Genomic DNA, 9,559 nt, shown 5'->3' with positions numbered 1-9,559 from the left:
CCGGCTGCCCTTTTTGTCCCAGATGATGGTGGAGCTGCCTGTCCAGTGGCTGCATGATTTTACTGAGAGAGAGTGATATGGAGTGGAGACTGTATTTGAGTAAAATATGGTAATTGTATTGCTGGCCGTGTCTGTATTTGAATTAGTTTGTAATAACTGCTTACTGTATAAACTGTAACCATGTAACTATATATATTATGTACATTGTGATATATTGAATACATATCATTTTAATAACAAAAATATACATCAATGAGCTTTGCAACTCAGATAATGTGTGGGTGTATTGTTTTCTCTTATGGGATGTAGTGTTTTTGCGAAGTATAGCGCACATTCATAGCACATGGTAATATGATGCGCAGGCGTCCACAGTATATATTAGAGCTGGCATTTTAAATATTTGTTAGAAAGTAATTTGACTTGAACAGTTAAATGCCCAGATTTCATGTGTAATCATCTGACAGCTGCAGCTCAATTGAAAGAAGCCTCTGGTTGAAACTAACACTTGGGTATAATCAGTACCACAAAATTTCCCTGCTTGACAATTCATTTTTTGCAACTAGTAGGCATATAACACACACACAAGCAAGAGAAGAAAGTGTCAGTCAAAAGATTAGAAGGTGAAATACCTATATTTATTGCAGATAAATAAAAAAATATTTCTTCAGGACACACTTAACTTATTCAACAACTTGCTCAAAGGGGAATGCATTGTGTGCAGACTACAGTCTTTCTGGTATTCTGGGAGCATGTATGCCCTATTCCAAGATGGCCATCTTAAGTTGACTGTGTCAGACTGTGTTAGAGTATTGCAGTGAAAAACAATGAAGTGCAATCCTTAATGTTTCTAGTGTTCCTGCACCACTACCCAGTACCCACACACTAAACAGCTGGTGAGCTGTAAAACACAATGCTATGCTGAAGCCCTACTCCATGAGAACCAGTGTGTAGCCAGTGTATTTTGTGTAATTTAGATACATATTTACAACTTTGCAAACTAAACAAGTTTACTTTCCTTAAAGATAGAACTTCTTTGCTACTAAAACTATCTGTGATTACACAATTGTCTAGTGATTGCATACTCTGTTATGTTAACATCACAGGCCTCTCCTCTTGTATACTACATTCAGAAGGCCTGTTGTCAGTCAAAAATGTAATCACTGACAATTCTGTCTTCCAAGTTCCAGAAATTAACCAATTATTTCCTTTGTTTGGAAATTTTACATTCAGATTACTGGCCGTGCAATTGGGTCCCCAGTAGCTCCATCATATGCCAATGCCTATATGTATGTAGTAGAACAAAACCTTTTTGTGATGACCTCACTATTAAACATATTTATCTTTATTCACTTTTAGTGAACTCCTTGAGAAACAAAATACCTTTTTCCACATGGATTATTTAACATACAGGGGGAGTGAAACTACCATTAATGTTTATGGATGTTGCTATAAAGATTAGGGTGTCCCAAAATTATTATTTTTTTCCATAAATCTCCTGCCCCCTTGGTTTTTCCCATTCCTCTTGTCCCCAAAAGTGAGTATATGAAATTTGAGCTTTGTAGGTGCATGGAAAAGTTTGCCAATAGGGACCAGAAGTTTTGAAAATTTGTCTACTTTCCATTATTTCCTCCCTATTTAGAATTTTTTTGGGGAAACTTTGGGTAAGCTCACAATAATTTTAGCACTCTTCACACCGTCGTAAGTGGCTATGCCCCCTTAACCCTTGCATACCCTTGTGGCATGCAATATTTGTATTATATGGAGTATTACCTTCAATCATAATTGTGTGAGTGGTTAAATATTGCACGGACAAAGGGCATGCAATGGTTAAGGGGTCATAGCCCCTTGCAATGGGCCTGATGAGTCATCTAGTAGGTGCTGCGGTTGGGGGAGTGGCAGGTGCGGGGGAGATGTGGATGGGGAGGGGGTCTGGGGGTGTCGTGGGTGGAGAAGGGGTGATTGTGGGGGTGGTGTGGGTGGGGGAGGGGCTGGTGTGGTGGTGGGGGAGGGGAGGGTGCTGCGGGGGGGGGGTGTCTGGAGCCACTGTGGGTGCAGGGGTGCCAAGGGTGGGGGAGGGGCAAGTGCAGTGGTGTGGTGAGTGGAGGTGGGGCAGGTGTAGGGGTGCTGCGGGTGGGCTTCCGGAGCCTCCATGGGTGGTGGAGGGGGGATGTGCAGTGGTGCCATGGATGGGGCCCGGAGGTACTGCGAGTAGGGGAGGGGTGGGTAATGCTTCTCCTCCTGGATGTAGCTAAGCTGCTTTCCTCCCTTTGGCAGTGGCTCTCCCGGAGACTCGCACAGCAGCCAATCACTATTGTTAGTGCCGGTGTCACAATGCGCTGCGTTACATGGAAATAGATGCACTCAATAAACTACTGCTCCCAGCAGGCCTTAGCGGCAGAATGCTTCGGCTATTAGTGTGTCTACTTCCCTGTAATGGGACACCGGTGCTATTAATAGTGACTGGTTGGCAGAACTGACTGACTCGCTGAATCAATGTAAAAGGTGAGAGTGCTGTGCAGTGTCAGTGACACTGCACACCCACTACACTGCACAGCACTGTCACCTTTTACATTGATTCAGCGTGCAAACATTACCCTCCACAATATCACCCACTCTTACCGTTACATTAGCCATCCCAGGGCTTCCAGGCTGGCAGGCCAAGTGCTGTGTTGCAGAGGCAGGGCCTCTGGGGATCTGTGCGCGGCTGTGGCGGGGATGCACCTCTGTGACATCATGCGCAGAGGAGGTTCCGGGGCTCAGAGTATGCAGCACAGCGAGGGCTATGAAAGCCTTCCGCTGCGCGGCTTTCATACACATCTATGCCGGTGGCCACAGCAGCTTTTGTTCCACCTGCGCTGTGGCTAGAGAGTGGGGATTTTTGAAGCAGCAGGATGCAGGGGGTCATTCTGAGCTGATCATAGCTGTGCTAAATTTAGCACAGCTATGATCACTTACACTGACATGCAGGGGGACACCCAGCACAGGGCTTGTCTGCCCCACATGTCAGGCTACCCCCTCTCACAAGTACAAAAGCATCGCTCAGCGGCGATGCTTTTGTACTTGAAGAGTAACTCCCAGCCAGCGCAGCTCCTGCGGCTGGTCTGGAGTTACTCATCGCTGCCCTGGTCACAGTGGCTGTGTGTGACGTCAGGCTGCTGCTGCAAGCCGCCCCCCCCCCTCACGGTCCAGCCACACCTGCGTTGGCCGGACCTTGCCTACAAAATGGCAGGCAAGTGCTGCCATGCCGCCCCCTCCCACCCAGCAACCGCCTCTGACTGTCAATCAGGCAGAGGCGATCGCTTGACAATGACAGCCATCAGCTGTCAGCCATGCGCTGGCGCATGTGCAGTTCTGACCTTATCGCTGCAATGAACTGCAGCGAGCGTTCAGGTCAGAATGATTTCCATAGGATGCTGCAATAAAAGGTTTCTTTTCCCCTATCTACAGCACAGAGACTTGCTGCAGATGCAGAGGCATACCTTCCAGCTGTACCTTTATGGTAGGTACAGTACCTTTTTTATGGTCTGTACTGATTTTTGGCTCTCCATACTTCCATTGAAGGTATAGGAAAAGGAGCGTGGCCATGCCACTGCACCCATGGTCATGCCCCCTTTTCGAATTTGTAGCAAATTTTTGTGTAAATCGTTTGAGGGTATGATGCTGCAGATGCAGTAGGCATATTTTGGGGTGTGGACCTGGAGCTGCAGCTCCATCAGCCCCATTGTTAATCCTGCTCTGGGAACACACAGCAGCCAAAAGGAAGGCATTTCTCTCTCAATCAGCTGTGGACTGGGTGTGATAGACTTGCTGCTAACCCAATAAGAGCTCCTAGCCACTCCCAGCATTATCCATATAGTCACAGAGTGACAGATCTGGGTAATTATATAGGAGATTGATAACAGTACTATAAAAGTAAAAATTACCATTTCAACCTTCCTTGATGGTCCAAAACGCAGCCCAAGTTTATTGCAAAATAGTAAAAACGAGCTAATTTGAAAGAAAAGTTTTATTGCATGACCTCACCAATCACCAACATTACTACTGCTGCACCGCCGCGGATGCTGAGTGACTAGTATGTACATGTACAACAGACAACAGTGCGTGCGTGCGTGCGTGCGTGCGTGCAGTGGTGGTCACGTGGTGCACACACACACAGATATCGTCGTTCAGTCGAGACAGTCAGGCAGTGAGCGAGTGAGAATGTTCATTGTGTTTAAGTGTTGACATGCCGAAACATGCATATTATGTAGGATGTGCTTCACTTCACTGTTTCTGTTAGATGAGTTGGAAGAAGAAGGCTGATTTTATAAACTTGTGTTTTTTAGTGTTACGTTTTTTGATGCACTGTTTATCGTTTTACAGTAACTGCTGAAAGCCTAGCTGATGATGATATGGTGGTTGCTGCCTGGGTGGGGTGGTAAGCTGGTAAACTGATCAGTTCAAGACATTCTGTGTTGGGGCATGCTTATAAATAAAACTTAACTTTTAATTAGAATATGATAAAATTTATTTCAAAACAAAAAATGATGTAGCATTGCCAGTATACAATTTATATGAATCTTATAGTATAAATATGCGCCCTAACGTGACTTCTGATCACGAAGTCGATGCTCTGATTGTGGCCCTAACACTCAGGCTACAAAGTATGTAACTATCCATTCCTCCTTACGTGTACTTAGTTATTCATATTTATTCCAACCTAAACCCTATCCAGCCGCATATAGACTTTGGAGAGGAGTTACTATACACCTAAGATACTTACCATAATTTTTGATTTTTCTAAAACACTACTTTTTTCATTTATCTTACGGTTACCTAGCAACCTGATAAACATAAACATTATCAGATGACTAATTTGTACTATGAGAGTGGCTGCTCTTAGTACTTTCCTTTTCCTGTTTTTTTCAAAACAGGAAGTGATGTAGCCCTGCAAGTATACACTCTCTGTATGAATCTGATAGCGGAAATGATGCGCCCTGACGCGACTTCCGGTCACGGAGTGAATGCTCCGATCGCGGCCTTATCACCCTGGCTACAAAGCATGTAACCGTCCATTCCCCCTCACGTTCATTCAGTTAATCATAGCCCAACCCAAACCCTAACCCAGCCGCATATATAATTTGGACGCGACGGGTTCCCGCACCACTTCCGGGTTTTGAAACCGAAAGTGACGCGCTAATGACAAATGACGCGCCACAGAGTAGTCCTTCGACCTAAGAACTTCCGGTCATGGAGCTGTTGCCCCGATCGTGGCCTTAGCATCCAGCCAAAACATTCATTTCTCTCCACTGATACCCATTTCAGCTTAACTTAAAGCCCTAATAGCTATACAAAGGCTTTGGATATGACGCAATTCGACACCACTTCCGTTTTTTAAAACCGGAAGTGATGTACTGGACACCTCATGAACATCATATGATTCATTCTTTCCCCTCTATGATTGGCCCTTACAATGAGACCACTCCCCCATATTGGCCTTAAATAGACAGTCTTCCACTACCACCTCACACAGTGAACAAGCCACCTTCAGGTGAAACGGCCGTCTGTGTTTAGTGGTGCTGAACAGTGCACGGTTCAGCCCACTCACCTCCTGGTATTGTATAATTGACTTAATTTTGGTTATCAAATTATTTAATATCTGGTAATCTGCTATTGTTTATCCAACTATAATGTTAAATATCCAACGTTTTCAGTGAATGCTCTTTAGTCCTATTCTTACATTGCATTTTTAACTTTGTTATGTAGATGGCTAATTTATACCAATAAACCATAACACACTGTTAAAAAATTTTCTGATCACATATGACTATGGGATATCTCCAATAGCGAATCTCTGTTCTCTACTGTTGTACCCTAGGGGCATCGCCAATAGCAAATTTTTGAATTTGGATGTTTTTAGGAAACTTTAAGATACCTGTGTAATTCCACACTAATTTCCAAAAGGCCCAGGTAACCCGCCTCTCTCATCCACTGTCCGCTATATCATTATATGACTGTGGACAGCAGAAGACGGGACCTGAGCCTATATGTTTCCTGTATCTTGCTCTTTCAGTACTCTCTCATCCTGATGCCAGTCATATAATTTCTCTGCAATGCAAAAGTAACAGAGAGACTGTACACAACAATGGACAGCAGAAGTACTCTTTCTGGTATGTGCCAATAACCACACACCCTCTCATTCACAACCTATGTGATATTACTGCCATATCTCACTGGTTACGCCCAATCTCGCCTGATCTTGGAAGCTAAGCAGTGAGGAGCCTGATTAGTACCTAGATGGGAGACTGCTAGGGAATCTTAGGTGCAGTAATAAATACCTCTGTCTTCATGTGAAAAGCAGAAGTGTTGGAGCAACCTTTGACCCTTACCGATTTCACATCTATATTCTTTTTTCAATTTGTCTGATCCTAGACTCACCTTGAGTTTTTTCTTTCACTGTACATGTTGACCAGAAACTTAGCAATAGCAGATTAACCCCTACCAGGATATATCATCACAATAGGCATTGGTTAGTGGACCAAATTCATAGTCTAAATTGTTATATCAATTGCCTATGTGCTATATGTCAGAATTTTTTTCTGTTATGTTGAAATTGAATTTCTGATATTTTCATCTTGGGTGTCACTGTCACCTTAAATACCGATATAAATTGGAGAATTGATACTCCTATTCATCTTTTTATCTATCTTTTTTTCTTATTTGATGATATTGAATCTGTCCTGAGATTCAAAAATACAAGTGGAGAGAGGTTAAAAATTCTTTATGACCTTCTCTTAAAGTATTATATGTGTGTTTGTCTGTGTACCATAATTTTATCAAATTCTAATTAAAAGTTAAGTTTTATTTATAAGCGTGCCCCAACACAGAGTCTCTCTTTTTTATTTTGAAATATTGACACGTACTATTGACTCTGGGTGCACCACCAACAACAATAACTCCTTGGATACCGATTTCAGGCATCTCTTATGCATATGCACTGTTGGTTTACAAGGGACAAATTCTATAAGAGCCCATTATAAAGAGATCGTGTTTAGTCCTGTGCGGCACCAATCCGACCTTTTTCTCAGTTCAAGACATTGCAAATCAAAAACCGGAGGCTGAAATCCTTGCAAGATGACACTGTTTCTTTCCTGAAACTCGTAGTAAACCAAGATAAAGATGTCCTACTTCCAGGTGACTACAATGAAAGTGCGGAACTGATGCTCATATTGCTAGGAGAAATTCCACCTGGAGGAGTTCAATGGCAAAAGCCAGATGCATTCCATAAGGCAAGGTGGATGTCCACCATACTGTACGCAGCAAAAATTTATGCATTCAGCGAGCAGCTCTATGATTCGGTCAAAATAAAAAAACTATGTTGCCTTTGTCTGTTCAACGCACTCCTTTTCATTACAGTTTGGCTAAATGCTACAAAAGTTGCAGATGTTCCAGCTAATGATTTAAATCTGTGGGAATATTTGAATGCCTATGATGAGATAGATTTTGTGGTTGCTCAGGCAGCATTGTCTGCATTTCATTGCCGTTTTTGTTATTTAACAGAGGAAATGGTAACATGGTGATATTGTTATTATAATAGGTAACCTACACTCATTTGCAGTTTGGATCTTCTCAGAATATACATGCTGCAGTGATATTGTTATTATAATAAGTACTCTACACTGTCAATTTGTATATTTTAAGCTATATTATATTCTATGATGATACTTTATTGCAACTTTGAAATATTTGGTAATTGCTATCTCAGTGTTTGTTTTAGTTGAGTTTTATGGCATGCTCTGTAACTGGGGGTGGGGTGTTAGGGCTTGATTGCAATTACCAGACACACATGGATACTTACCATTCATAAGGGAAGATGCTGGGCTGAACAGCAGCCTGGCTGAACAGGGTTGTATTAGAAGGGTTAAGAAAATATTACAATATACACTTACTCATGACTTACCAGGATGAACACAGACAGAAACATCCCACCAACATTGCAGAACAACAACCACCCTTCCTTTCATTCCCAATCACAATCATCTGTGCATTTCAGCGTATGTATATATCATTCAAACTATAATCCTCATGACGTGTAAGAACAGAATGCAACCAATTTTGTATAAAACCCATTACATTGTGATTTGCATGTGATTGTACATAGCTGTTTGTCATTTTGCTGTGACATGCTCAGTTAACATACAGCGGAACAACACCAGTAAATAGGCACCTGAACTTTTAACTTGAACAAGTGAAACCTTACACTCTCAGCCTAGATAATTCTGGTTTAATCTCAAACAAACTATGTACCACAAATTGATTTTCTTCATTGCTCTTCATGGAGTATTCATAAAGACCATTGCATCATTCAGTCTCCCAGTAACTCAGCCCTCTGTACATGTTGCCCCCTCAATTATACACTCTCCTCTTATTATCACTCATAAGCTTTTTACTTCCCTATACTCATAGACAATAACATCTACAACCTCTCACCATAAAAAACTTTCACAAACCTCTGACACCCACATTTATCTCTCTCTTCTGCTTCTGATACCTTTTGACATTTCACCAAATCCAGGACCCAGCCCCTTGCATCGCTCACAGTCACCTGATTCCCAGCAACATAGAAATCCAACCAACCTCATAAACATCACATGTCTTCCATCACCCTCCAGATCACTAAAATGTGCCTTATGGAATGCATGCTCTGTTTGTAACAAATTAACATCCATCCATGACCTCTTCATATCTAACAACTTCAATCTGCTGGCTATAACAGAAACCTGGCTCACACAATCTGACACAGCCCCCCCCCCCCCCCCCCCGCAGCACTGGCACATGGTGGTCTCCACTTCACACACACATCCAGGCCTGGTAACCATAAAGGATGAGGAGTTGTACTTTTACTTTCCCAATCTTTCGCATACCCTGTTCTACCACAGGTTCCATCACTCACATTTACATCATTTGAAGTACATTCCATTAGGGTTTACTCTCCTTTCTCTCTGCATGTTGCAGCTATCTACCACCCACCTGGGCATCCCAAACAATTTATGGAAGATTTTTCTGTGCAATATAAGTGATTAAATTATGTGCTGAAAAATTAAACACTGTTTCACTGTGCTCAAACAATTGTTCCGCTCAATTTATTTTATTAATTAAATATCACTGGAATTGTTCATATTTTTATTTATGTATTGAATCTAAACAGCTATGGAAATAATAGCATGGGTAAGTAACCCTAGTACGGTACAGATCTCAGAGGTAGGTATTAAGTTTGGATACACCTAGGACATAGTCCCTTTATATACATTTAAATATCATGGTGGAAACTTATGATTCTATAAGATAGTATAATTTGCATGCAAACCGTGCCATTAGTGGTTCCTTTAAAAAAAACTCAATTGACAAAAGACCATGGTGTGTGCACTGTTAATTAATCTTACATATACAACAAGATCATGTCTATTCTATGGGTCTAGACGCAGCATGCATCATGACTCCATTGACAGTGATCTTTGAATAATAAATTATTTCAGGCTGTTATACACCAATTGGATCAGGTCTGTTGCGAAAAATAGCC

The 9,559-nt window shown here is 42.1% G+C and overlaps 1 pseudogene; it reads left to right on the top strand.

Moving 5' to 3' along the window:
* The first annotated feature begins 6,194 nt into the window (after window positions 1-6,194).
* LOC135052884 (5S ribosomal RNA) lies at window positions 6,195-6,313 on the top strand (annotated as a pseudogene).
* The last annotated feature ends 3,246 nt before the right edge of the window (window positions 6,314-9,559 follow it).

This window comes from Pseudophryne corroboree, chromosome 2, assembly GCF_028390025.1.
Source record: "Pseudophryne corroboree isolate aPseCor3 chromosome 2, aPseCor3.hap2, whole genome shotgun sequence".
Classification (NCBI taxonomy): Eukaryota; Metazoa; Chordata; class Amphibia; order Anura; family Myobatrachidae; genus Pseudophryne; species Pseudophryne corroboree.
The sequence above is the reverse complement of the archived record's forward strand: the minus strand, read 5'-3'. Positions and strand labels throughout refer to the sequence as shown.